Source organism: Molossus molossus, unplaced genomic scaffold (genome assembly GCF_014108415.1).
Source record: "Molossus molossus isolate mMolMol1 unplaced genomic scaffold, mMolMol1.p scaffold_m16_p_5, whole genome shotgun sequence".
NCBI lineage: Eukaryota > Metazoa > Chordata > Mammalia > Chiroptera > Molossidae > Molossus > Molossus molossus.
In genome coordinates this window covers 85731895-85759318 of record NW_023425388.1, presented here as the reverse complement: position 1 = coordinate 85759318, position 27424 = coordinate 85731895, and the positions used below count along the sequence as shown (strand labels likewise).

At 38.6% G+C, this 27424-nt stretch overlaps 1 protein-coding gene across 3 annotated transcripts in view; it reads right to left on the bottom strand.

Annotated features, from left to right (window-relative positions):
• Nucleotides 1–27424, bottom strand: part of TMEM45A (transmembrane protein 45A) — a 115515-nt gene that overhangs the window by 26537 nt on the left and 61554 nt on the right. Inside the window, exon 1 of one of the 3 annotated variants that reach the window (XM_036243319.1) lies at nt 1857–1896. The exons of the other annotated variants lie outside the window; for them this stretch is intronic. The gene's annotated coding sequence lies outside the window, so the exon portion shown is untranslated. Of the gene's footprint in view, nt 1–1856; nt 1897–27424 lie in introns of those variants that run through there. 3 annotated transcript variants of the gene reach the window in all.

Below are 27424 nucleotides of genomic sequence, written 5' to 3'. Positions count from 1 at the left end.
CTAATTAGTTATTGAGACCTATTGCCTCTACTGCCTTACCCTTCTCTACCCCAAATTTGGCTGACTTCCCCAGCCCTTCAAGTGTATCTGCTTGGAGAATCCTTCCTGATGGCCCAGACAGGAGAGAGGCCTTCTTATACCTTTTCAAGGTACCCAGTTCGCCCTTTAAGGAATTGTGTGTGTGATCAGTTATTGAGGTCTGTCCTCTTCGTTATCCTCTATGTTTATCGCTGTATTGTAAGAGCCTATGTAGCAAGCAACTGGGACCTCTCAGAGGGTAGGGGCCTCCATTTTTTGAAGTTCCTGGTATATTAAAAAAGAAACTGCCAAAACAGAGTTACAAAAACTGTGGTTCTTTAAATGTTTAGATTCACCTAATAAATACTTTCAACACACACATAAAATATATCGCTGATGTTGATGATAACATGAAAAATTAAATTTGAGACCCTTGCTAAATGTGCAGCTGTAGGCCAAATCTTCCTAACCTACCTCCACACACAGCTAACAGCTTCCTGCTACCTGAGGGGCTGAGCGAACCAGTATCCCTCGGCACAGCCACTGGGATGTGATAGGGACAGAGGCGAAGGGAAGGAAGTAGTTGAAGGTTTTTAAAGAGGGATAGGAAGTAATCTGAGTGAGGGGGAAAATGAGTCCTTGTTTCTCCTTCAGTTATAAAACTTATGTATCTTTAGCTTTTTAATCTAAAACAGTCTGGTGGTTCCAATGATTTCTGTTAAATGACCCACACAAAATGAAGTCAAAGCAGAGTTGCTCCATTTGCCTGACCCAACAAACTCACTCGCTCTTGGCACCACAAATGACATTCATTTTACTTCATTATCAACGTGGAAAGGAAAAAAAATGCCTAACTCCTCAAATATTACTTTGGTGTCCTCTCCCAGATGACACCATTATCTATAGATCTATGTTTTTGTCCTCTGCTTTACTATTCCCCACAAGTACAACTTATTACTTATAAAAACCAAGTACTCCAGATTTTGATTAGATCTTAATCCAAAGAACAAGCACATTTCAGTTGGAAAGAGAACACAGGGCTTTTCTCACTCACAAAGCAAAACATACCTGCCAGACAGCCAGCAGAAACCCCAGGGAAAATCTCCAGGCAAGGAAACAAAAAGGTCCTTTTTCAACATTCTCCCTGCCTGATCTCACCACTTATAACCTCGCAAAGGGAAAGTGGTTCAACCAGGCCTACAAGGGCACAAGATTCAATCACTGGCTTCTAATTGCAGTTCATCCTAAAAAATTCACACTCCTCCCCCATCAAAAACCCCCTCCAGTATGTGTGCGCACGCACACACACACAGACACACACACCCAAAAGGGAAATATTTTAAAACTCTAGCACTTAGAGATAATATCAGATATGTCCTAAGATCTAAATCAGGTGTTCGGTGTTAATTCTCAGTGTCACAGTCACATAAATTACAGGCCAGGCCTTGCATTGCTCAGAGAAATATTCCTCAGAGAAATAGCTCAGAGAAAAATATTCCACAGTTTTCTTGGTGGAATCTCAACCAAATGGCTAACTTCAAGAAAAAAATGAATAGCATGGAGGAAGACTTAAACCAAAATTTCTCCTTGAGCCCCTGATAAAATAAAGTATTCCTAAATTTTAATTAATGACTCGTATTTCAGGACACAGTTGTAAATTCCAATACGCTAAACCAATCTGAACTATTTCTTAATCTTCTCTTCACTATTTGCCTTAACACCCAAAGCAAAGTGTATACAAGTATATGTAAATTTTTTATTCTCCAGCATTTCGTACTAGCACTTTGTCTCCCAAATTTCAATTGTTTTGAAAGATTTCTTAGTTAAACTATCCTTACCTTCACACTTTTCTCAATGTCAAGTTCAACTCAATTCTCTTCCAAGAATTTATATGGAAGAGCAGATACTGATCGGTCTCAATTTAAAACTCTTCTTCCTTGAAGACTAAACCAATGGGCTCATATTTCCCAGTGTGAAGTCAGCAGATAAACCTTCAGAATGTCACAATTCCTGCATAAATATGAATCTAGGGACCACGCCCTTTTGCACATTATATCTCTCTGTCTAAACTTGTGCCATAGTATATTTCCCAATGAGACTCACCTTGTCACTCCACCCACATGACCAGCAACTTCAGGAATGTACCAGAAGCAAAGCCAGTAGGGCATGTATGATCTTCGCTATCTCTCTTCCAAGTCATCAAGATGAACATAAGACAAAAGGAATGGTTATGGCAGCCGTAACATATAGAGCCTGTCGGACAAGTCATAAAGACAATCCATTTCCTAACACACAGTACCTTAAGCAAGAGATTGCCACAGGTACTAGTGCTGGAGTCATGACCAAAACCGAAGTGACAGGAATAGCAAAAGATGGTGGGAAAAAATTGTGATAGGTCAATAATGAAGTTCACTCACTCTCAAGAATACACAATCTGGTAGAGGGACAAGTACATAAGAAATTCTAGCCAATGGGGGGCTTGCAAGAAGCAAAATAGGAACAAGGAGAAAGGAACAGTCAGACTCTAACCTGGAGAGCTGGCAACTGTTATCTGTCTGTATACACGTCTTGTTTTTCCTCTCCGTGTTAAACCCTTGGTGAGCAAGGGCCATGTCCACTATGATGCTTTGCATCTAGTCAGCACTCAATACATTGCCAATAAATGATCGACTCCTGCATGGACTCCCTGAAACACTAACTTGGGTGGTGACCAGTATCAGAAACAGCTGCAGTGGTTAGTTAAATACAAATTCCTGAGCCCCACTTCAGATCTACTGAGTCCATCAGCAGGGAGAGGACTGGGAGTCTGAATTTCAATAAGCACTCACCAGTCAATTCTTATATGTTCTTGAGTTTTGAGAACCAAAGGCTTAGAGTATAGGAAAACAAGCAAAGTGACACTATCACAGAAAAATTTAAATGTGACCTCCCCACGACCATACCCCAGAGGCCATTTGTCCACTGTAAGTGTCATCAATGCTGGAACCTGATGTGTTTAATCATACTGGGTAGAGATGGTGGTTCAATAGCTGCTCCTGAGGCCAGAATGATCATCTGACTCTGTCACAGGAGAATACTCATTCTAGATGGCTGCCACTCTAGGTATTTTATTTTATCATATATTATTAAGATATTGTTTTATTTTATTTTGATCTCTTCTATGCCCCTGCCCCTTATTCCTATACTGCTCTCAATCTTTAATTAACTAAAACTATCCATGTCACAGAGACAAGTGTTAACCAGATATCCAGAATGACAGACAGAACCGTAAACTTGAAAATATGATGGCTGGTGAGGCAATCTTAAGATTGATGTCTTAAGAAAAAAAACACACAACAAATAGAAAGCAAGAACAAATGTTATGTTCCATCACCTGCCTGTGACCAACTCTTCAACATAAACAGAAGCCTGGATTATTTCTGTTAGTAGTGCTGCACCTGATCTTCGAAGGAAGCTAGCATTTACTGAACATCTAGTATGTATTAATAGATTTTCAGTTGTCTTATCTTTGAGACAACTCAAGGAACTATTATTTCCACCATGGGTATATGGAAACTGAGATGCCAAGAGATTTTCTAACCTAACTCTGAGATGCCAAGAGTTAATATACACCAGAGCTAAGATTCCAAATTTCTTATATATCTGATTCCAAATTTCATAATGTTCCCCTAGATGAAGGCAAATGCTAGAAAAGGTCTGTGAATAGCCCATCAAACAGTTTTCATCAATCATTTTTAAGTAGGTTAAATACTGTAGGGAAAGGGCTTCTTCTTCTGAGACTTTCTACCTGTGAGTTGTAAAGGAGGTGAAGCTTTGCATGTAGCCTGAGTATTTATTTACCACTACTGTAGCCAAAGTTAGAGCGCACAAGGCTGTCAACAAAAGGAAAAGCTGGGCTGAGTCATCTGCATGGACTTCATTTAACAAAAGTGTAGATGCTAGAGATGAGTATCAGTGATGTGGTAAGAATCTAAAGAAGTCATTCTATAGTTCCAGGCTTCATGCTGCTTCATAAGTTCAAGTCAATAAACAATAATTGAGTACTTCAAGCATATCTAAGAATCTGCTTCAATTTATTGGGGACTCCATGGTGACTAGGTATGTCCATTTTCTATTGCTGCTGTAGGTCAGCTAGAAAACATTCTCCAACTTTAATTCACCACAAGTTCTAGAAATGAGAACATGGGGTGGAGTGGGACATTATTATGTCTACTCCTGCAATATGTAAGCATTAATAGTGCATCACAATGAAGAAGACAGACACATATGACTGTGATACCAAAAAGATGAACTAAGATTTATGGTAAGGGAATAAAATACTAGAAGTGTGCTGAGCCCCTTCTTTTAATTCAGGGGCAGAAGAGAGGTATGACAGGATGCTGGAAGAGTATAAGTACCATTGGAGCTGGAACATGAAGAATGAGTAGGATTTTGAAACGTGGATGTAAAAGGGAAGTACACTCCAGACATAAGGAACAGCATGAATAAAGTCATGTGGCTGAAACATATAGGAGATGTTGAAGTCACTCCTACCATAGGAGTAGGAGATAGAAGAAAATACAGCACATATGAGAAGTTGGTAAATGGCAGAAATGACAATACAAATAACCAATTAGTGGCAGGGACTGGGGGAGAGTATTTTACAATTAAGTTGTTATAGATAAAAATTAAATTAGATCTCTACCTCACACTATATTCACAAAAATTTTAGGTGAATTAAAAACCTAATTGTGAGAGATCAAAGTTTAAAACATTTTAGAAGAATATTTGAACCCTGGCCGGTTTGACTCAGGGATTGGAGCGTCAGCCTACGGACCAATGAGTCGCGGGTTCGATTTCGGTCAAGAGCACATACCATGGTTACGATTAATTCCTGGCCCTGGTTGGGGTCATGTGGGAGGCAGCCACTCAATGTGTCCCTTTCACATCGATGTTTCTCTCTCTCTCTTCCTCTTTCTCCCTCCCACTCTATCTAAACAAAAAGTATGGGAAAATGTCCTCTGGTGAGGATAAAATATATATATATTTGAAAGGTTCCTATGACTTTGGGATAGAAAAGATTTCTTAAACAAGATACAAAATAATAATAATAATAACAATAACAATAATAAAAAGAAAAGGACTGATAAATGTGAGCGCATCGAAAATTAAAACTTTCATATATGAATGGCAAGGAAGCACGGGAAAAGATGTTCAACATAATTAGTCATTTGGGAAATGCTAATTAAATAACAAATACCAATACACATTTCACTAGAATGGCAAAATTTAAAAGACTGACAACACCAACTATTAGCAAAGATAGGGACCAACTGGATCTTTTGTATACTGCAAGTGGGAACACAAAATGGAAAGCAATCTGTCATTTTTTAAAAATTAAATATGCACTTACATGCATGTTTATAGTACTTTTACTTATAATAACCAAAACCTGGAAACAACCCAAATGCCCATCAACTAGTGAATGAACAAACTGATATATCTCTAATTAAAATGGAACAGACTGCAGATACAAAAACCTGGATAAATCTCAAAAGCATTATGCTAAGTGAAAGAAACCACACATAAAAGAATATGTACCACATAGTTTCATTTATATGAAATTCTAGAAAACACAAAACTATAGTGATAGAAACCAGTTCAGTGGTTGCCTGGAAGGAAGGGGAAGGGCTATTTGAAAGTAAGGAGAACTAGATTGACTGCAAGGAGCATGAGGGAGCTTTTCAAGGCAAGAGAAATATTCTATATGCTGTACTGAATGTAAAAATAATTGCACAAGTTCAGACATTGTAAAAAATCATTAAATTACACACTTAAAATTTAAAGGGGAACTTTATTGCATCTAAATTATACTTCAATAAAGCAGATTTAAAAGGGAGAACAGACAGCCTGGAACACAAGCGTAATGGCTAAAGCTTTGGCAACTGTTTTTAGATACTGAGGATAAGGCCCATATTCAAGGGAAGGAACAGTGACTATAAAAGGGCTTATTTTTGACAACTCTGTGTATCTACCATTTCATCCCTGAATAGCCTATCTTCATAACTATTTTATGTGATATGGAAATGAAATTCTGTCATGCAGAAAAGCAAAAAATATATTTTTTATATAACAACAAAAATCTTAAAGCTTTTATATGTCAAAAGTTAAAAGACACATGACAGAGAAAATATTTGCAGTAAATGTAACTGAAGAAGACTGAGTATCCATGATGTAATTTTTAACTAAGAATCAGTTATAAACATAAAAACTGCTTCCTGCCCCACTATAGGCAAAAAATAAGAACAGATAATGTTACACAAGGCAAAACCTAGTGTCCAACAATCTTATGAAAAGATGCTCAATTTCACTACAAATTTAAAAACCCCTAAATTTAGAGCACAGGTATTTTTTATCTATTAGATTATCAAAATGTAAAAGATTGTTCTATCAAGAGTTGATGAGAGTGTGAGGAAATGGAAACACTCATACACTTACTACTAGTGCATGTCAAGTGTAAACTGACAGTACTACTTTACCAAGCAATTTGGCAGTATCTAAAATAGTTGAAGTGTACATAAGCCACAACCTAGAAATTTCATTTGTAGTATATACCCTAGAAAAACTCATAGATACATTCTCTTGGCTATGTTAAAAAAAAAAAAAAAGTTCACTACATCAAACTAATAAGCTTCTGCATGGCAAAATAAACCAACATCAAAATGAAAAGGGAGCCCACTCTTTGGGAGAACATCAGTGATACATCAGATAAGGGGTTAATTTCTAAAATATATAAAGCACTCATACAGCTCAACAAAAGGAAGACAGATAACCCCATTAAATGGCAGGGGGCCTGAATAGACACTTTTCCAAACAGGACATACAAATGGCAAAAATAAAAAAAAATGCTCAACATCACTAATCATCAGAAAGATGCAAATTAAAAAAAAACTATGGGGTATCACCTCACACCTGCCAGAATGGCTGCCATCAACAAATACTCAAACAACAAGTGCTGGCAAGGATGTGGAGAAAAGAGTACTTGGGTACACTGCTGGTGGGAATGCAGACTGGTGCAGCCAAAAAATTAAAAATTGAACTACTATTTGACACTGTGATTCTACTTCTCAGAATATATCCTAAGAAGCCTGAAAGACCAATCGGAAAGAATATATGTACCTCTATGTTCATAGCAGTGCTATTTACAATGGCTGAGACCTGGAAACAGCCCAAGTGTCCATCAGTAAATGCGTAGATAAAAAAGCTGTGGTACATATACACAATGGAATGCTATGCAGCTGTAAGAAAGAAAGATCTCTTACCCTTTGAGATGACCTGGAGGGACCTGGAGAGTATTATGCTAAGCAAAATAAGCCAGTCAGAGAAAGACAAGTACCACTTGATCTCACTTATTTACGGACTATAATTAGCAAAATAAGCTGATGATCACAATAGATCCAGAGACATGGAAGTAGGGAAGAGACTGACAAACCTCAGAGGGATGGAGTGAGGGGAGATAAACCAAAGAATTTATATGCATATATGCACAACTGATGGTCTCAGACAATAGTGTGGGGAAGGCAGGAGGGGCATGGGAGCAGGGAGGAGGGGGTGGTCAGTGAGGATAAAAATACTTTCAACAATAAAAATAAAAATAAATAAATAAATTTTAAAAATAAAAAAAAAAATCTTTAAGTCAGCTGCAAAAAAAAGTTCATTGCTGCTCTGATTGTAGTGACATTAAAAATTGGAACATCCACCCTGGTCAGTTTTGCTCAGTGGTTAAAGTGTCAGCCCACAGATCAGAGTCCCTGGTTCAGTTCCCAGTAAGGGCACATACCTCAGTTGCAGTTTGTCCCGGGCCCTGATTGGGGTCCTGTGGTTGGTAGCAACTCTATGTGTCTCTCTCACATTGATGTTTCTCTCTTTCTCTTCACCCTTCTCTCCTTCCCCCTCTATCTGAAGATAAATTCAAAACTGTTCTCGAGTGAGGATTAAAAAAAAAAATTAGAACGTCCATCAATAAAGAAGTAAAAAAATAACTGACATATATACAATAGAATATGATATTATGGTTTAAATATTTTCCAGTAAAAGTACTATATCCATATTGAGCAACATGGATAGATTTTTAAAACACTAGGCTGGCCCTGGCCAGTTTGGCTCAGTGGTTAGAGCGTTGGCCTGTGGTCCGGAGAGACCCGGGTTCAGTTCCCGCTAAGGGCACGTACCTCGGCTGCAGTTTGTCCCCAGCCCTGGTTGGGTCGTGTGGGTGGCAGCCACTCGATGTGTCCCTTTCACATCGATGTTTCTCTCTCTCTCTCTCCCTCCCACTCTATCTGAACAAAATATCAAAAAATGTCCTCGGGTAAGGACTAAAAAAAAAAAACAAAAAAAAAAACCACTAGGCTGAATGAGCCCTGGCCAGTTTTGCTCAGTGGTTAGAGCATCTGCCTGCGGTCCAGAGAGACCTGGGTTCCATTCTCTCTAAAGGCACGTACCTCAGTTGCAGTTTGTCCCCAGCCCTGGTAGGTCGTGCAGGTGGCAGCCATTCGATGTGTCCCTTTCACGTTGATGTTTTTCTCTCTCTCTTCCTCTCTCTCCCTCCCTCTCTATCTGAACAAAAAATGGAAAAATGTCCTTGGGTGAAGATAAAAAAAAAATTAAGATTCCAAAATGGTGGCGGAATGAATGGAAGCTTCACAGACTGTCTCCCAGGACCAAACTGGAATTACAACTAAAACACAGACAAATCGATGGGAAAAAGCAACAGAAAAGCAGCTTGCGAGGACCCTATAACCAGGGACACTGACTCAATCCTGGTAGGATAGTGAAGGTGTGAGACGGAGGCTGGGAGCCCACAGATAGCAGCAGCCTTAGCTGTGAGCAGAGTCCTCGGGGTAAAGTCCCAAGCGGCTCCAGAGCCGGGACAGAGGCTAAAATAGCCACAGCCACTCACATTGGACTCTGGCAGAGGGAGAGCAGACTGGACTAGAACTGTGTGGGGACACTCGGGATTTGAAAGGCGATCAAAACTTTTGCTGATTTGCAGCCATGCAGGACAGTGGCCATCATGCTTCTTACCAGGGCTCTGGGGAGAGGCAGCAGCCCTTTCCTCGGAGATTCAACCTCAAACTGTGGGCCACTGAAATGCAAATTGAGGCTCACTAACAACCAGCATCTGCCCCACCCTCGGGAAATCCCCTTACTGCTGAGCACCTAAGGGAATTTTTCAATCAACTGACAACCCAAAACTCTTCAAGTAACCTCAGCTGCTAGCCTGCAGGCAAAAAGCTAGAGGATAACAGTACCATTCCTGGGCTAGCAACTCTAACCAGGAAAATAAGACTTGACAGTGGTGTTTAACGTGGGTCCTCCCTTGCTCATCTAAACCCAGGAGAGGGAGCCACAAACAGCAGAACACCAATACCCACCGGGAAAACTTGGCAGGCTCAAAAGCCTACTGTGATAGCCAAAATGGAGAAACACAAAAACAAAAGCCAAATGAAAGAACAAGAGATCTCCACTGAAGATTAAATCGATGTGGAACAGTTAGGCAAGTTAACAGAGCTAGATTCAGAGTCATGATCCTGAAGAAGCTCAACAGCATAAGTAAGGACATAGAGATGCTCAAATTAAACCAATTGGAAATTAAAAACCACCAAGAAGAGATCAAGAATGACATATAAATAAAGAACACATTTGAAGGTCTAAAAAGCAAAGTAGAGGAAGCTGAGGACCAGATCAGTGAATTAGAAGACAAGATAGCCCTGGCCGGTTTGGCTCAGCGGTTGGAGCGTCGACCTGCGGTACAGAGAGACCCGGGTTCGGTTCCCGCTAAGGGCACGTACCTCGGTTGCAGTTTGTCCCCGGCCCTGGTTGGTCGTGCGGGTGGCAGCCACTCGATGTGTCCCTTCACATCGATGTTTTTCTCTGTCTCTCTCCCTCTCTCTCCCTCCCGCTCTGTCTGAACAAAAAATGGAAAAATGTCCTCGGGTGAGGATAAAAAAAAAAAAGAAGACAAGATAGAAAAAAATCAACCAATCAGAAAATGAAAAGAAAAAAAACGATTAAAAAAAAACAGGAAGACAGCTTAAGAGAACTGTGGGACAACTGGAAATGTAATAATATTCACCTCATAGGAGTCCCCAAAGAAGAAGAAAATCATTAGAGAATATATTCAAAGAAACAGTGACAGAAAACTTTCCTAATTTGGTGAAGGAAGAAGGCATTCAAGTTCAAGAAGCACAGAGAGCCCCAAGTAAGAAGAACCCAAACAGGCCCACACCAAGACACATAATAATCAAAATGCCAAAAATTAAAGACAAAGAGAGAATCCTAAAAGCAACAAGAGAAAAGCAACAAGTTACCTACAGAGGAAACCCCATAAAACTCTCAGCTGACTTCTCACAAGAAACACTACAGGCCAGAAGGGAATGGCATGAAGTAATCAAGGTCATGAAAAACAAGGATCTGAATCCAAGACTACTCTACCCAGCAAGGTTGTCATTCAAAATAAAAGGTCAAATAAAGAGCTTCCCAGACAAAATAAGGCTAAGGGAATACATTAGCACCAAAACATCACTGCAAGAAATGTTCAAGGACTGCTGTAATTAGTAGAAGAAATAGGAAGAAAAATATAAGCACACTAAACAAAAATGGCAATAAATAAGTACATATCAATAATCACCTTAAATGTAAATGGCCTGAATGCTCCGATAAAAAGACACAGAGTAACGGATTGGATAAGAAAGCATGACTCATCTATATGTAGTTTACAAGAGACCAACCCCCCAATAAAAGACTCACATATGTTGAAAGTGAAGGGACAAAAAAAAAAATCTTTTAAGCAAACGAAAAGCAAAAAAAGCTGGGGTAGCAATACTCATATCTGATAAAAATAGATTTCAAAATGAAGACCATAACTAGAGACAAAAAAGACCACTACATAATATTGAAAGAATCTATTCAACAGGAAGATATAACCTTGATAAACATATATGCACCCAATATAGGAGAACCAAAATATATTAAAAATCTTCTGGAGGATATCAAAGCAGAAATCGACAGCAATACAATCATAGCAGGGGACGTCAACACCTCATTGACACCACTGGATAGATCCTTTAGACAAAAAATTAGCAAGGAATCACAGACTCTAAATAAAGCACTAGACCAAATGGATTTAATAGATATCTACAGAGAATTACACCCCAAAACTACAGAATTCACATTCTTCTCAAGTGAACATGGGACATTCTCAAAGATAGACCACATGATAGGACACAAACTGAGTCTCTACAAGTTCAAGAAGATTGAAATCATATCAAGCATCTTCTCAGATCACAATAATATGAAACTAGAAATCAATTGCAACAAAAACATGCAAAGACATTTGAACACAAGGAGTCTAAATAGTATGTTATTAAACAATGAATGGGCTACCAAGCAGATCAAAGAAGAAATTAAAAACTTCCTGGAAACCAATGAAAATGAACACACAACAACACAAAATCTATGGGATGCAGCAAAAACAGTTCTGAGAGGGAAGTTCATAGCACTACAGGCCTACCTCAAGAAACAAGAAAAATTTCTAATTGATTGTCTAACCTCACAACTTAAAGAATTAGAAAGTAAACAAAAGTAAAACCCCAGAGCAAGTAGAACGAAGGAACTAGTAAAGATCAGAGCAGAAATAAATGATATAGAGACCAAAAAAACAATTCAAAGGATCAATGAAACAAAGAGCTGGTTTTTTGAAAAGATAAACAAGATTGATGGACCCTTAGCTAGACTCACCAAGAAAGAGAGAGAATCTAAATATACAAAATCAGAAATGAAAGTGGAGGAGTAACAACCGACACCACAGAAATACAAAAGATCATTAACAGCTACTTTCAACAATTATATGGCAACAAATTCGACAATCTAAGCAAAATGGACCAATTTCTAAAACACAGTCTCCCAAAACTCGACCAGGAAGATGTAGAAAACTTGAACAGACCAATAACAACTAAGGACATTGAAGATGTAATCAAGACTCTCCAAGCAAACGAAAGCCCAGGCCCCAATGGCTCCATGGGGGAGCTTTACCAAACATTCAAAAAAGAACTAACATCCATTCTCCTCAAACTATTTCAAAAAATTAAAGAAGAAGGAAGACTTCCAAACTCGTTTTATGAGGCCAGCATAATTCTAATTCCAAAACCAGAAAAAGACACTACAAAGAAAGAAACTATAGGCCAATATCCCTGATGAACATAGATGCCAAAATCCTGAACAAAATACTAGCAAATCAAATCCAGCAATACATCAAAAAAATTATTCACCGTGACCAAGTGGGATTCATTCCAGGGATGCAAAGCTGGTACAATATTCACAAGTCAATAAATGTGATACACCATATAAACAAAATGAAGAATAAAAACCACATGATCATATCAATAGATGCTGAAAAAGCATTCAACAAAATCCAGCATCCATTTCTGATAAAAACGCTCAGCAATCTGGGAATAAATGGATCATATCTCAACATAACAAAGGCCATATATGAAATACCTACAGCCAACATCATACTCAATGGGCAGAAACTAAAAACATTTCCCTTAAGAACAGGAACAAGACAGGGATGTCCACTTTCTCTACTCTTATTTAACATTGTACTGGAAGTCTTAGCCACAGCAATCAAACAAGAAAAAAATAAAAGAGATCCAAATTGAAATGGAGGAAGTGAAACTGTCATTATTTGCAGATGACATGATATTATACATAAAAAACCCTAAAGCCCTGGCCGGTTTGGCTCAGCGGTTGGAGCGTCGGCCTGCGGTACAGAGAGACCCGGGTTCGGTTCCCGCTAAGGGCACGTACCTCGGTTGCAGTTTGTCCCCGGCCCTGGTTGGTCGTGCGGGTGGCAGCCACTCGATGTGTCCCTTCACATCGATGTTCCTCTCTCTCCCTCCCACTCTATCTGAACAAAAAAGGTCCTCAGGTGAGGAGAAAAAAAAAAAAAAAAAACCCTAAAGACTCCATCAAAAATCTACTAGACTTAATAAATGAATTTGGCAAAGTAGCAGGATACAAAATTAACGTCAAGAAATCGACAGCATTCTTATACACCAATGATGAACTTACAGAACGAGAAACTGTAAAAATAATCCCATTTACCATCGTGGCAAAAAAATTAAGATACCTAGGAATAAACTTAACCAAAGAAGTAAAGGATCTATTTGCAGAAAACTACAGGACATTGAAAAAAGAAATAGAGAAAAATATAAAAAAGTGGAAGCACATACATTGTTCATGAATTGGAATAATTAACATCATTAAAATGTTCATATTACCCAAAGCAATCTATAGATTTAATGCAATCCCCATGAAAATACCAATGACATATTTCACATACCTAGAACAAATACTTCAAAAGTTCATATGGAACCAAAAAAGACCCCAAATAGCCACAGCAATTTTGAAAAGAAGGACAATGTAAGTGGGATCACAATACTAGATATCAAGTTATACTACAAAGCAACAGTAATCAAAACAGCCTGGCACTGGCACAAGAACAGGCATATAGACCAGTGGAACAGAATAGAGAACCCAGAAATGGACACAAGGCAATATGCTCAATTAATATTTGACAAAGGTGGCAAGAGCATACAATGGAGTAAAGACAGCCTCTTTAATAAATGGTGTTGAGAAAATTGGACAGCTACATGCAAAAAAGTGAAACTAGATCATCAACTTAAACGATACACAAGAATAAACTTAAAATGGATAAAAGACTTAAATGTGACTCATGAATCCATAAATATCCTAGAAGAAACTGTAGGCAACAAAATTTCGGACATCATATGCAGCAGAATTTTCACTGATACATTACCTAAGGCAACAGAAACAAAGGAGAAAATGAACACATGGGACTACATCAAACTGAAAAGCTTCTGCACAGCAAAAGAAACAAGCATCAAAATGGAAAGGTAACCCACTGTATGGGAGGACATCATTGCCAATGATACATCAGATAAGGGGTTAAGTTCCAATATATATAGAGTGCTCATACAACTCAACAAAAGGAAGACAAAGAACCCAATTAAAAAATGGGCAGAAGAACTAAATAGACACCTCTCCAAACAGGACATACAAATGGCTAAGAGACATATGAAAAAATGCTCATCATCACTAATCATCAGAGAGATGCAAATTAAAACAACAATGAGGTATCACCTCACACCTGTCAGAATGGCCGCCATCAACAAATCATCAAACAACAAGTGTTGGTGAGGGTGTAGAGAAAAGGGGACTCTAGTACGCTGCTGGTGGGAATGCAGACTGGTGGAGCCACTATGGAAAACAATATGGTGTTACCTCGCCCTGGCCAGTTTGGCTCAGCGGTTAGAGCGTCAGCCTGCGGTCCGGAGAGACCCGGGTTCGGTTCCCGCTAAGGGCACGTACTTCGGTTGCAGTTTGTCCCCGGCCCTGGTTGGTCGAGCGGGTGGCAGCCACTCGATGTGTCCCTTCACGTCGATGTTTCTCTCTCTCTCTCTCCCTTCCTCTCTCTCTCTCCCACTCTATCTCTACAAAAAATGGAAAAATATCCTCGGGTGAGGATAAAAAAAAAAAAAAAAATATGGTGTTACCTCAAAAAATTCAAAATTGAACTTTCATTTGACCCAGTGATCCCACTTCTAGGAATATACCCTAAGACGCCTGAAACACCAATCAGAAAGAATATATGTACCCCCATGCTCATAGCAGCACTATTTACAATAGCTAAGAAATGGAAACAGCCCATGTGTCCATCAGTAGACAAATGGATAAAAAAGCAGTGGTACATATACACAATGGAGTACTATGCAGCTGTAAGAAAGAATGATCTCTTATCCTTGGAGACAACATGGAGGGACCTGGAAAGCATTATTCTAAGCGAAACAGGCCAAGCAGAGGAAGACAAATATGATATAATCTCCCTTATTTGTGGAATATAATGAACATAACAGTCTGAAGAACAGGGTAGTCCCAGAAACATGGAAGTAGGGTACAGACTGACAACCCTCAGAAGAGGGGGTGGTGGGGGGTGGGAAGAGATAAACCACAAAACTTATATGCATGCATACATAACCAATGGACATGGAAAACACATCTGGGGATGGGGCGGAGGGGATGGGAAGGAGGGTGTCAATGGGGTAAAAAAGAATAAACAGCTGTAACAAAAATAAAATTAAAAAAATAAAAAATAATAATAAATTTTTAAAAAACCACTAGGTCGAATGAAAAATGCAAGTTACAAAACACTTATAGTTTAATACAACTTATATATTGTTTTAAACACCTGAAAAATATCACTATTTATTGCTTATGTTACTATATAAATATAAAGATATAAAAGCAAGGATTTGTACTGATGTGAGTGGTTTCCTTTGGAGAGGGTAAAGAATGGAACTAAGTCATGTCAAAGGATACTTCAACTGTAGTATTTATTTTTTATTTAATAGAAAGGAAAACTTGAAGCAAATAATACAAAATATCAGTTCTGTATTGTACAAACACAAGTGTTTGCCATATTATTTTTGTGCTTTTCATTATTTTTTAAATTAATAGACTTTATATTAGAGAAGTTTTAGGTTTGCAGAAATTACAGTTTCATGTTTTCACTCCCCACTGCTCACAGGTTCCTAATTATTAACACCTTGCTTATTTTTTTTTTTAATTTACTGTGGTGACATTGGTTAATAAGATTATATAGCCCAGCTGTTGTGTCTCAGTGAATTGAGCATCATCCTATGAACTGGGAGGTCCTGGTTCAATTCCCAAATGGGGCACATGACCAGATTGCAGGCTTGATCCCCAGTAGGGGGTGTGCAGGAGGCACCGATTGATGTCTCTCTCACACATCAATGTTTCCATCTCTTTCTCTCCCTTCCTCGCTCTCTAAAAAAAAATCCATAAAAACATATTTGAAAAAAAAAAAGATTATATAGGTTTCATTTGTACATTTCTATAACACATGATCTATATATTGCCTTGTGTGCCCATCACCCAAAGTCAAATCATCTTCCATCACCATACTGACCCCCCTTTCCCTTTACTACCTGCCACCCCCTTTTCCTCTGGTAACCACCATTCTGTTGTCTGTGTCTATGAGGGTTTTTTTGTTTTTCTTGTTTTAATTGATGAACCAATCTTGATACATTATTATTAACTAAAGTCCATAATCTACATTGGGGTTTACAATTTGTGTTTTACAGTTCCATGAGTTTTGACATATGCATAATGTTATGTATCCATCATTACAGTATCATACAGAATATGCCACAAATATCTCCTGTGCTTCACCTAGTCATTCCTCCCTTCCTCTTCCTGAGCCAATGGCAACAACTGAATCTTTTTAATATTTCCATAGTTTTACATTCTGTCAGATAATTGTAATCATACAGTATGTATCCTTTTCAGACTGGATGCTTTCACTTAGCAATATGCATTTAAATTTCCTACATGTCTTTTTGTGACTTTATAATTCATTGCATTTTATTGCTGGATAAATTTCCATTGCATGTACTATACGGTTTATAACTCCATTCACCCATTGAATAACATCTTGGTTGCTTCCAACATTTGACAATTATAAATAAAGTTTTTATTAATATTCAAATGCAGGCTTTTACATGTACATAAGTTCCCGCGTCATTTGAATAAATACCTAAGAGCACAATCCTGGATCGTATATTAAAAGTATGATTAGTGTTCTAAGAAGCTGCCAAACTGTCTTCCAAAAGGTCTGTACCATTTTGCATTCCTGCCAACACTGAATGAGAGAGTGTTCTTGTTGTTCTAAATCCCCTCAAGCATTTGGTGTTGTCAGTGTTCTGAATTCTGATCATTCTAATATGTGAGCAGTGACTTCTCAGTGTTGTTTCAATATGTTGTTCCCTGATTGATGTATGATAATTTTCCATCTGTTTATCTTCTTTGATGAAGTATCTTTTGCTCACTTTTTATTTCGGCTATATTTGTTTTCTTATTGACTTTTAAGAATTCTTTGTATAGTTTGGATATCAATCAGATATAGTTTACAAATGCTTTGTCACATATAATTTGTAAATACATTTTCCCAGTTTGTGACTTTTTATTCTCTTAAAAGTATCTTTCACAAAGCAGTTTTTAATTATAATGTACTCTTAACTTACATATTTTTCTTTCATGGATTGTGGTTGATGTATCTAAAAATTCATCATTATAAAATAAATAAAATAAAAACTCATTATTATACCCAAGCTCACCTTAATTTTCTTCTATGTTATCTTCTGAGTGTTTTTGTAGCTTTTTTATTTTACTTTTAGGTCTGTGATCCATTTTAAGTTAATTTTTGTGAATATAAGGACTATATCTAGATTTATTTATTTTGCATGTGAATATACAGCTGTTTCAGCACATTTGTTGAAAAGATTATCCTTTCTTTATACAGAATTGCTTTTGCCCCTTTGTCAAAAAATCACTTGACTATAGTTATATGAGTCTATTTATAGACTCTTTATTCTGTTTCACTGATCTAACCATCTTTTCTTTCACTAATACCAAACTGTCCTTATTACTGTAGCTTCATAGTAATTCTTGAAGTTGAGTAGCATCCATCTGATTCTGTTTTTCAATATTGTGCTGCCTATTCTGAGTCTTTGCCTTTCCATATAATCTTTAAAATCAGTTTGTCAACAAATACACACACACATACACAAACCCAAAAAACAACTTGCTGGGATTTTGATTGAGATTACATTGAGTCTATATATCAGGTCGGGAAGAAACTGACATCCTAACAACAGTGATTCTTTCAACTCGTAAACATGGAATATCTCTCCATTCATGTAGATCCTCTTTGATTTCTTTTCATCAAATGTCTGTAGTTTTTCTCATATAGATCTTATAACTATTTTGTTAAACTTGTATCTAAGTATTTCTTTTTTCTCCTTTTTTTTGGGGGGGGGTGCTAATATAATATTTTTTTTAATTTCAAACTCCAACTGCTCATTTCTGACATATAGGAAAGCAGGTGACTTTTATATGTTAGCCTTGTATCTTGCAATCTTGCTATAATGGCTTATTCACACCAGTAGGGTTTTTGTTGTTGTTGATTCTTTGATATTTTCTGCATAGACAAAATAAGAACAGTTTTATTTCTTCCTTCTCTATATATATACTTTATATTTCCTTTTCTTATCTTTCTGCATTAGTTAGGACTTCTAGTATAATGTTGACTAGGAGTGGTTAAAGGAGATACTTGCCGTGTGCCCAGTCTCAAGGGGAAAGCATATAGCTTCTTTCCATTAAGGTCAATGTTAGCTATAGGTTTTGTGTAGATATTATTTAACAAATTTAGGAAGTTCTCAATTTGCTGCTTTCTAATTTTTTTCAAATTTCTTTTAAAACAAAACCGAGGAAGGTGGTTTACAGCCAGATAATAGAGAACCTTAAATGCCTGGTTAAGAAGCTTAAACTTTAGTCCTGGCTGGTTTGGCTCAGTTGTTAGAGCATCGGCCCACAGACCAGACAGTCCCAAGTTCGGTTCCCACTAAGGGCATGTACCTCAGTTGCACTTTGACCCCAGTCCTGGTTGTGGTCATGTGGGTGGCAACCACTCGATGTGTCTCTCTCACATCGATGTTTCTCTCTCTCTTCCCTCCTCTCTCCCTCCCACTCTATCTGACAATAAATGCAAAAATGTCCTTGGATGAGGATTAAAAAAAAAAGAAGCTTAAACTTTATCTTTATTAAGAAGCAACTGAATGTTTTGAGAAAGAAGGGATATAACAGAGATATGCATCGGAATCCTTAAAACCATTCCTTAATACAAAAATCTAATTTCTATTTGAAGATGTCCATAAAGGAGGACCCCTCCAACTTCTTTAGCAACCCATTCCAATAACATACAAATATCACTCTTTGTTAGCCTCATAGCAAATCTGAATTCCTTGGAAGTCCCAGGGAAGATGCAGAATATTCATTAGTCTTGATGAACCGCTTCGTCAAAGACATGACCCCCATACTCAGTACAGTATTCCACTCCTCACTCTCTGCTCATAGGAGAAAGCTGTGTAACTGTGGTTCAGGGTACAGTCAAAGGCACCCATGTAGAGCCAAAACAAAGTGATCACACCTGAATCAACAGTGTTGACACATCTGTTTACATCACACCTTCTAACAGGGGAGTGCTATTGGCAGGAGCTCTATGGACAATGACATCTGGATGAATCCTTGTCCTGTCTACAAAGAACTTCTGTAGCCCAGTTCTCAGGACCTTGACTGACTTGCCTCTTTACCCACTTCCCTGCATTCTGCTCTTCCCTTCCTTTTCTCCCTTCTGTCTGCCACAACAAATTCTCAGAAGGCAGCAGAGTTGTATTAGGATCCTAAGCAAATAGCTTCTAATAGCATGAGGACCATCTCAGGAAAGACAGACACTTCGAAATCAAAGTTCAAATTTGGGCTGGGTTTGGATCTGTGTGTGTGGATGGGTGGTAGACAGAAGATAATCAACAGAAGTACAGAGAGCCAGGAATAAGGGAAATGATTTTCCAGGTAGGGCTAATAAATCTCTGGGTTCTGATGCTCATACGCTTACAAACTACACAAGCATCCAGTTCTCCCCACCCTTCAGCTTCATATTGCCCACTGGTGGATGTCTTTTCCCCAGCAGGCTACTTCATGAAGTTTATTCTAATCTGATTTTCCTCTGAAAACCTATTCTGGTTCTCTAATTCCTCTTTTCCTCTTGCCACCAAAATACACATAAATTTGATTTGATCGAAATCCTTTTCCCTTGGGGAAGGCTCAGGTATGGGTTCAGGGTTAGGGCTGCCACGCACTGTATCCATCTAACACACATCCAGCCTTGGCAACCACCCAGAATACCTAACCAATGAACCCTCACCTGTGTCATAAGGGACAGTGTGAGATGTTGGAGAAAGGAAGTCATTTTCCACCTGAGGACATCTGTGATTCCCCAGGAAAGGATTTTGGCAAATTTCTGGCTCGTTGAGAAGAAATGCAGTCTCCTTTGGAATAAGTGCCTCTCAGATTACTCAGAGATGTGTATTAGAATGATGGTGAGTGTACTTGGCTTCCTGCTCTATCATTAACTCCTTCATTCCTCTCTAACTATCCATCTATGCTTTCAACAAACATTAAACAACTATGATGTGCCAGATACAGTTCTATCCACTGGGGACAGGAGATCAAATCAGAATCCTCATGTTGACAGCAGCACAAATCCCCAGGTGATTCCTATGCACATTAATGTTTGAGAAATACTGGTCTAGGGCAGAATTTCTCAACAACACTATTGACATCTCAGGCCCAATAATTCTTTGCTGTGTGGGCCTTCCTGGGTCAAGATGTATAGCAATAAATAATTTTAGCAACATCTCTGGCCTCCACATACTAGATTCTAGCAGCACTTTCCTCCAGTTATGATGATCAAAAATATCTACAGACATCAACAAATGTCCCAAGCGGTCACACTTTCTTCCCCAAATAAGAAGTACTGGTTCAATGAAATGCAAATCAAAACCACAATGAAATACCACCTCACACCTGTTAGAATGGTTATCATCAACAAGACAGTAAATAACTGTCTTGTTGGAAAGGTGGTGAAGAAAAAGGAACCTTCATATAATGCTGGTGGGAATGTAAATTGGTACAGCTGCTATGAAAAACAGTATAGAGGTTCCTCAAAAAATTAAGAATACAATTACGATATCACCCAGCAATCCCTCATCTGGGTATCTACCTGAAAAATTTGAAAACATGTATTCATAAAAATACATGTACCTATATGTTCATTGCAGCACTATTCATGGTGGCCAAGATGTGAAAACAACCAAAGTGTCCTATAAATGATTGGATAAAGATGTGGTATAAAGGATGAAATACTGACATTTATGACACATGGATGGATCTTGGGAATATCATGCTAAGTAAAATAATTCAGATGGAAAAAGTCAAGATTCATATGATGTTACTCATATGTGGAATATAAAACTGAAAGCAGCACAAATAAACAAACAAAAGCTTGTAGACACAGACAACAGCATGGTGATTACCAGAGGAAAAGGGCGGAAGGAAGAGGTAGGAGAGAGTAAAGGGGGTCAAATACATAGTGACAGAGGAGGCTTGACTTTGGATGGTGAACATACAATGCAATATACAGATGGTGTATTATATAGAATTGTAGCCTTGAAACATATAGTTTTTATTTTAATTACTTTTTATTAAAATATAACATACATATAGAAAACTTTAATAAATTGAAAATACCAGAAAACCAAAATTTCTCCTTGATATCTCTCCCAGTTACCAATACTTCTCACCAAATTAAGCAGTATCCTGATTTTTATGTCTATATATTAGTTTTACTCAGTTTGGAACATAATACATATTTTGTAGAAATTTTTATATATGTTTTATATATTCCATATAAATGTCTGTGAGAATACATCTTGTTCGATGTAGTTCATTCATTTTTATTGCTATACAGCATTCAATTCTATGAAACCTATATAACTTTATTAACCAATGTCACCTCAATAAATGCAATAAATATTTTAAAAGTACTAGTTTAGAAGGCCCTTGGTCAAATCCCCTTAATATAAAAAGAATTTTTTCTTTTCTCTTAGGAAAACAAGAAATGTAACAAATTTAGCTGTTAATTATAGTATCAAAGTAAGTCCAACCAAGAATATGTGCACCTTTTTCAGAAAGATAATGTACACATTATTGCAACTAGTAGAAATAAAACATCATTTGAAAAAATAATGTTTGTAAATTTCCCATGGCCTTTTACATGAAAATCTTTCAAGTTTGCTGTTTCATCTTACTACTAAGGACAAAGAGGGGCCAGGCATTAAATATAACACACATGAAGTCAAGGACTTATCAGTGGATGTCATTATTGCCAATTATATTTGTCCTAGGTGCAATCATATCAAGGTCTATCTAGAACATCTCCCCATTTTCAAAAAGATGGCTAATGTGGGCACAATGCTCTGCATCCACCATCAAGTACTGGATGTGATGACAAGAGAGAGGAAATCATGTTCCAATCTAGCTTATGAAAAGATAAATCACATAAACAGAGACTGAAACACTATGGTGGTAGCTGAACATTGTGCAATTTTGGCTGGAGTAGAGGAAGAATCATCAGCAGAATAATTCTTTTCTCTCTCAGACTCTTGGTGTTGGGAAAAGTAGGTCTCACTGTATTTTTTTTTTTAATCCTCACCCAAAGATATTTTTACATTTATCTTCAGACAGAGTGGGAAGAAGAGGGAGCGAGAGAGAGAGAAACATCAATGTGAGAGAGACACATCAATTGGTTGCCAATGCATGACCCCAACTGGGGCCGGGAAGAAACCACAAGCAAGGTACGTGCCCTTGGCGGGAATCAAACCCGGGACTCTTTGGTCCGCAGGCCGACGCTCTAACCCCTGAGCCACACTGGCCAGGGCTCACTGTACATTTTAATTGTTATTTTTTAAAATTCCAATCTAAGAAATAATGATTCCTGATTTTGGACAGTACCTATGACAACTTGAAAAAGAGACCAGATAATCTCAGCTAGTGATAAAATGTCCCAAGACCACGTGAGAGAGCTCAGGCTCTGCTTCAGGGGTTGGGACAATAGTTCCACTCTGGAAGTGCTGAGCCTGCTGAGCTGAGTTGAGATCAAGGCCACAGCAGGGACTGCCTCTGAGAAGTGAATGAGGCCATCAGCCCAGTCCTGACCTTGAATGCATCGGTTGTATTGGTTCCATTTCATATAAGAGGCGCTGAGCTTGAGACATGTCATGTCTTGCCTGAATACCCATAGTCAGTAAGTAGTAGAAGGCAGAAGAAGAACCGAAATATCTGGGGTACTGGTGGACAGTGTTCTTTTTACAACACCAGATACCCCCTCCTTTAGTGTCCTGTTGCTGCTCTAACAAATTACCACAAAAGTACAACATAAACTTCATAACTTACAGTTCTGAAGGTCAGAAGTCTGAAACGGATCTCCCTGGTGTAAAAGCAGGGTATCGGCAGGACCATGCTCCCTCTACTCTAGAGGCTCTAGGGAAGAATCTGTTTCTCTACCTTTTCCAACTTCTAGAGACTTCTTGCATTCCTTGGCTCCTGGCTCCGTCCTTCACCCTCCAGGTCAGCAGCATAGCATCAGCAAACCTATCTCTCTCTGATGCTGACCCCATTCTTCTGCTGTCACATGTCCTTCTTCTGACTCTGGTCCTCCTGCCTCCCTCTTACAAGGACCCTTGTTATCACATTGGCCAACGCAAATAATCCAGAGTCATCTTCCCATTCCAAAATCCTTAACTTAATCACATCTTCAAAATCCTTTCTTCCCATGTGAAGAATATTTCACTCTAAAGTATCCCTCTTGGATATAAAAATTATTTTGAGCTGAAGGCAATGAAGTAGCAGCAAATGTGGGAAAATCTCTCTCTGCCCTCCCCCTTCTGCCTAAGAGCAGGATATAAATTCTCCTTTCACTGGAAGTGGACTCTTAGCTCAGATGGCACCAGAGAAATCTGCAAACAAACTTTTCTTCACTAGTTCCCTCCCGTTTACCTTCCCACAGTTCGCCACCAAAAACTGTTTTCTGTTTCCTGTTATTTCTCTACAAATGTATTGTTCTTTGCTAAAGATGCTATATAAGCTGGGATTCCAAGCCATCACCTTGAGTTACTTTTCACTGAGGTTTTCTTCCCCTGTGATGTGCACTGCCTGCATTAATGAACTGTTTTCCGCAGTGTGAGATTCCTCAAAAAAGTAGAAATGGAACTGCCTTATGACCCAGTGATGCCACTTCTTGGTATATATCTGAAGAAACCCAGAACACTAATTCAAACAGATATATGCACCCCCATGTTTATTGCAGCGTTATTTGCAATAGCCAAGGTGTGGAAGCAGCCCAAGTGCCCATCAATGAACTAGTGGACAAAAAAAGCTGTGGTACATAAAAAAAGAATAAAATCTTATCATTTGCAACAACAGGATATTATGTTGAATGAAATAAGTCAGACAGAGAAAGACAAATACTATGTGATATTACTTATATGTGGAATCTAAAGAACAAAATAAACTAATAAACAAAACAGACCTATAGATACAGAGAACAAACTGACTGATGGATACTTGTGGGGGGGGGGGGGGTCGGCTATTGGGGATGGGTGAAAAAAGTGAAGGGAGCCCTGGCCGGTTTGGCTCAGCAGTTAGAGCGTTGGTCTGCAGTCCAGAGAGACCTAGGTTCGGTTCTCGCTAAGGGCATGTACCTCGGTTGCAGTTTGCCCCTGGCCCTGGATGGGTCGTGCGGGTGGCAACCACTCGATGTGTCCCTTTCACGTCCATGTTTCTCTAACTCTGTTCTTCTCTCTCCCTCCCACTCTATCTGAACAAAAAATGGGAAAATGTCCTCGGGTGAGGATAAAGAAAAAAAAAAGTGAAGGGATAAGAAGTACTAATAGTACTAATTGGTAGTTACAGAATAGTCATGGGAATGTAAGGTAGAGCATAGGAAATATAGTCAATAATATTGAAGTACGTATGGTGGCAGGTGGGCACTTGAATTATCAGAGGGAACACTTTGTAAGCTGTATAAATGTCTATCTGCTGTGCTGTACACTTGAAACTAATACAAAATAGTTTTCAATGCAAACTGTAGTCAATACATAAAATAATAAATTATTTGTTTAAAACTTACATGCATATATGGGAGAGAGTCTCTTCATGTGTACTGACATAAATATTTTATTTTTTTACTGAACTGGAATTAATATATTAGATTTTTCTTTCATCACAATTGTCTGTCCATTGGACATTTATGTTAACTGCTTTTTTTAATTATAAAAGCAATACATGTAAATAGACTAAGAATAAGTATGTAAGAGAACATGCAAAAAAGTAAAAGACCTCTCTCTTTAAATAAATACATACATATATACATACACACATACATACATATTTTCCTTCTCTTGTTTATCTGCCTTTTTGTTAAAGAATCCCAGCTAAAATCTAAGATGGGTCCATTTTGCCTCCCCACTTTCTGCAAACACAGATGGGATGGGCAGTCCTGGGAAAACAACAAAGCCAGTGACAGGTAAGAATTCTTACCCAAGTTAGCAATCCCAGATCTCTGTTTACTGCGCCTAGCCGGGAAAGGAAGGTAAAATTATTTTCTTATCCCTTTCTTTCCAAATTTTCTTTCGAAATGTTTTTGGTGTTTTTTTTTTTTAATTGCACAACTTAGTTCTTTAAATTGTGACTCTGTGGATTTGGTTTGGGGCTATGTATAGCCTCTCAGAAAGTCATTGTTGTCTTTGTCTCTGCATTGTGTGCTTTCTTCAGAAGGAGGCCGTCAAGGGCCTTTGACAGATCTCCTTTGTTTAACTTGTGCTGGGAAATTTTGCAGAATAACCTATTGGGTAATACAGATTAGCAGACCTGTGATTTAAGGCATGTCACTGTAACAACGGAGGTCTTGACTTTCTTGGAATATCTTTGGGAGAAACTTTGGATCTTAAGAGGACTGCATCTTTTGTTCGCTCTTTGGGGATACTCTTCTATCCACGGTTAAGGCATAAAGGCTTTTTTTCTTGGTTTTAAGCCATAAATAGGCATATTGGTTTAGTCACATTAAAATAGATATTCTTTTTTTTTATCCTTACCCGAGGACACTTTTTTCCATTTTTTGTTCAGATAGAGTGGGAGGGAGAGAAAGGAAGAGAGAGAGAGAGAAAAACATCAATGTGAAAGGGACACATCGAGTGGCTGCCACCCGCAGGACACACCGGGCAGTAACAAACCGCAATCGAGGTACGCACCCTTAGGGGGAACCGAACCCAGGTCTCTCTGGACCACAGGCCGACGCTCCAACCGCTGAGCCAAACCGGCCAGGGCAAAAATGGATATACTTTTAAAGATTTGGACTTTTGTATCGAAAAAGGATTTTTTAGAGAGCTCTTATTCTACACAAATGTCCTACTGCTACTGAGAAATTAGCTTTAACAAGGCCCCAAGAACGTACATCAAGGCCGTTTTATTATTTCTCATGCTGTAACCAGACCCCATCAACTCCAGGCCTTCCCATATTCTATGCCCACATGGCAAAGAAAATTCATTGACTTGTCTTACACTTAGGAAAAGAATCTCTTAAAAAGTAATTGCTTTAGCCCTGGTTGGTTTGGCTCAGCAGTTTGAGCATCGGTCCCCAGACCAGAGAGACCTGGGTTTGGTTTCTGCTAAGGGCATGTACCTTGGTTGCAATTTGTCCCCGGTCCCAGTTGGAGTCATGTGGGTGCCAACCAGTCAATGTGTCTCTCTCACATCAATGTTTCTCTCTTCCTTTCTTTCTCTCTTCTTCCCAGTCTATCTGAAGATAAATGTAAAAATGTCCTCGGGTGCGGATAAAAAAATTTTTTTTTAAGTAATTGCTTTAGCCCTGGCCAGTTTTCCAGCAGGCCCACGGATCAAAGAGGCATGGGTTCAATTCTGGTCAAGGGCACATATCTCAGCTGCAGTTTGGTCCCCGGTTCTGGTTGGGGTCCTGCGTAGGCAACCAGTGGATATGTCTCTCTCACATCGATGTTTCTCCTTCTTTCTCTCTGTCTCTCTCCCTTCCTCCCTCCCACTCTATCTGAAGATAAATGGAAAAATATCCTTGGGTGAGGATTAAAAAAACCAAAAAGTAATTGCTTTAAATGTATAAAAATAAATAAACATGCCCCTGAATTCCTCCTTTAAAAAAACAATTTACACAATTTCTCTGTCCCAGAAACGGCATCAGAGGAATCTAGAAGCGAACCCTACTCTACTGGTTCTCTCCCATGAACTTACCTTCCCCCTGTTGGCTGCCCTGGGAAGCCTAAAACTGCTTTACTACAAAATGACTGTTTTTACTGAGGATATATATTAGCTGGAATTCTAAGCCTTTGTGTTGAGTTACTTTTTGTTGAGATTTTTTCTACACAATGTGTGCTGTGTTAAAAAAAACAAAAAAAAAAAAACTGGTTTTCTCTTGTTAATCTGTCTTTTTGTTAAAGTGTCCCAGCTGTAACATAGATCGAGGTCAAATTGTGCCTTCTCTACACATGTAAAATAACATAGTCTCTGTTTCTGAAGATGAGGACATGGATATTTGGGGGGGGGGGGTCCTTATTCAGCTTACCACCTTAGGAATGCCAGTTAGCAGGAGGACCTATGACAAATATAAAAATAAAGATTTTTTTTAAAATTACCAACAGGCAGCCCTGGCCGGTTTGGCTCAGCGGTTAGAGTGTCGGCCTGTGGTCCTGAGAGACCCGGGTTCGGTTCCCGCTAAGGGCATGTACCTCGGTTGCAGTTTGTCCCCGGCCCTGGTCGGTCGTGCAGGTGGCAGCCACTCGAT